Source organism: Pristiophorus japonicus, chromosome 1 (assembly GCF_044704955.1).
Source record: "Pristiophorus japonicus isolate sPriJap1 chromosome 1, sPriJap1.hap1, whole genome shotgun sequence".
Lineage (NCBI taxonomy): Eukaryota > Metazoa > Chordata > Chondrichthyes > Pristiophoridae > Pristiophorus > Pristiophorus japonicus.
This window is the reverse complement of record NC_091977.1, coordinates 440995334-440998038: the sequence shown is the minus strand read 5'-3', so window position 1 is coordinate 440998038 and position 2705 is coordinate 440995334. Positions and strand designations below refer to the sequence as shown.

The window sequence follows — 2705 nt, the reverse complement described above, 5'->3', positions numbered from 1 at the left end:
TCCGAAACATTCTCCGACCTAGAAATTTCCAAGATCCCAAAATCCCGACACCAATTCCCTGTCAGACCAATGCCAAACCCTGATGCACAACAAGCTGCAGACCACCCCACTATAGATGTCTATGTGATCTTCGAACAACTATTTGATTGCTCACGCTATCCGGACAAATGGAAAGGGCAGTTAGATATTATTGGCAGGAAAAGAAAGGGGAGGGGGGAGGTGCGCCCCCAACCCGGGTCAAGACTGAATACGTGACTAGAAAGGAAGAGCCATCTCGGGAGGAAGGATCAATAGAACCGCAGTGTTGCATATAGGATTGGATGGATAAGCAAGGATACGGTTATACTAAACAACCAAACGGCCCGAGCCCTGCTAATACACCTCCCTATTGTCCCCGGCATGGTATGGGAAGAGGCCGGGACTGGGTAAGAGGAATTGACTGTTTTAATTATGGGCAGGAAGGACATTGGAATAAAAATTGCCCCTACCGTCAGCATGGAAAAGGAAGAGGAGGAAGAGGAGGGGGGCAAGGGGGGAGAGGAGGATCTTACACTAACTTCTCCCAGAACAACCTCTTTGGTCAATTGTCCCCCGATTGACTACGCAGCTTGATTGTGCAGGGATCCTCCCCGGACGACGAACCCATTCTGAATGAGTGGCAACCCTTTTTGATAGATACGGGAGCCTTCATGTCTTCTGTACAATCAAAGTTTAAACTCCCTGCCTCTACTGAAACACAGGAACTTTCAGGATTCCTGGGACAAATCTCGACATTCCCAGTGTCAGAACCAGTTAAAATGGGTTACCAGGAAGAATCGGTGGAACATCGAGTTGTTATCACAACCAATCTGGACTGTAACTTGATGGCTTGAGACCTCCTTTGCAAATTTCAGTTGCATTTGGAGTGTGGAGATGATGGGATTATTGTAAAACAGGAAACCCTTAAGCGGCAGTATTATACCACTAGAACCCCTCAGTGGTGGTCTCTGGACCTGCCGCAGGCACCCTATCACGTGACCCTAGCATACGATCCCAGTGGAAAGAATCAGGACCTGCAGAACTTTTATCAGGATCACGAAGGGGAAGTGAAGGGAATTCTATTAAGGGCTAGAGTGACTGGACTGGAAAGAGAGGCAGATTTTGTGGAAGTGGATAAGAATCTGTGGAAACAGCCCCTAACAATGGCACCGCATATAGCTCGTGAAGTATTAGCCCCTCACCATGCTAAAGATTTGGGAGTTATGGTACGCAAGGCCATAGATGAGGCTGACCCTACCAGCCGGGATGTGCAAATCGTAAAATGGCCGAACAGTCCAATTTCATGAGGACCCCGAGAAGGTCTTAACGACTCTACAGCATCATACTGGCTCGGACATACCTGACTATGTGGATCCTCATGTGTGGGCAGAGGACCCCTCCCAAGTGGGTTACACTCCCATTAATCCGATTGAGATCCCAGTGCAGGGCAATGTGGACTGGCCCTCTATCCGACAGAACCCACTGAAATCACAGGCAATCCTAAACTGACCTTTCGGCACTGTACTGCAATTAATCCGGCCTGTTTTCTTACTGAGCCACCCCAAGATGAGGAAGAACCCAGTCATGATTGCTTATCTTTTTTTTTTTGAAATTCGTAGCCAATCGTTCCAATTCTTTGTCAAATCACAAACGCCAGAGGTCACCTTGCACACGCCAAGGATCACTCTGCGCCAATGCTCTTAGCCAAAAGGCCTAGAGCCACTGCACCGTTCCTGGAAGTACTGCAATACCAGGTTCGTGCCATGGAGGTGGATGGGTCAGGTCCCCCACACACCTCCGTGGAGGTGGATGGGTCAAGCCACCCCACCCACCTCCTGTTTCCAAAAAAGCAAGCATATACCTTCCTGATCAAGGGAGAACCACCCGGAGGTCATGGTGGCTGGTCAGGTCAGTTACGCATGATCTTAGCCAAAAGGCCGAGAAGCGATTACTTATCTTTAATTTAAGAGGCCACATCAGTCAGGGAAGATTTAGTTGATGTACCAATGGAAGATCCAGACTGTATTCTTACTGAGCCACCCCAAGATGAGGAAGAACCCAGTCATGATTGTTTATGTATGTTGACGGAAGTACTTCTATTAATCCAGAAGATACACAAATCTCAGGATACGCCATAGTAAACCAGGAGAATCAGGTCTTGGAATCTGCCGCTTTTGAAACCGCCTATTCTGCTCAACAAGCTGAACTATTCGCCCTCACCCGAGCCTGTATCTTGGCCAAAGATCTCAAAGTCAATATCTATACCGACTCTAGGTATGCCTTTGGGGTGGCCCATGATTTCGGACAATTATGGAAAAATAGGGGATTCCTAACCTCACAGGGGAATGAGATATCTCATAAACAGCTAGTATCTGATTTGTTGCAAGCCCTCATGTTCCCCAAACGCATTGCCATTGTCAAATGTACCGCCCACACTACCGGAAATTCTCTGGTTGATATAGGGAATCGTTGTCCTGACCAAGAGGCCAAACAGGCCTCTCGTGACCAACAGATGGTAGTGCCCAAAATTATGAGTCAGACTAAAAATCCTGCGAAGAATAAGTTAGCCTCGGAAAAACCAATGCCAACCATCCAAGATGTTATAAAAGCACAGGAGGACGCTCCTGAAAAAGATAAACTGTTGTGGAAATATTATGCATGTACTTATGACAATGTTTCTAAACTCT

General features: G+C 47.4%; 1 pseudogene; it reads right to left on the bottom strand.

Moving 5' to 3' along the window:
* Positions 1-1735: 1735 nt before the first annotated feature.
* LOC139279060 (U2 spliceosomal RNA) lies at positions 1736-1967 on the bottom strand (annotated as a pseudogene).
* Between the last annotated feature and the right edge of the window lie 738 nt (positions 1968-2705).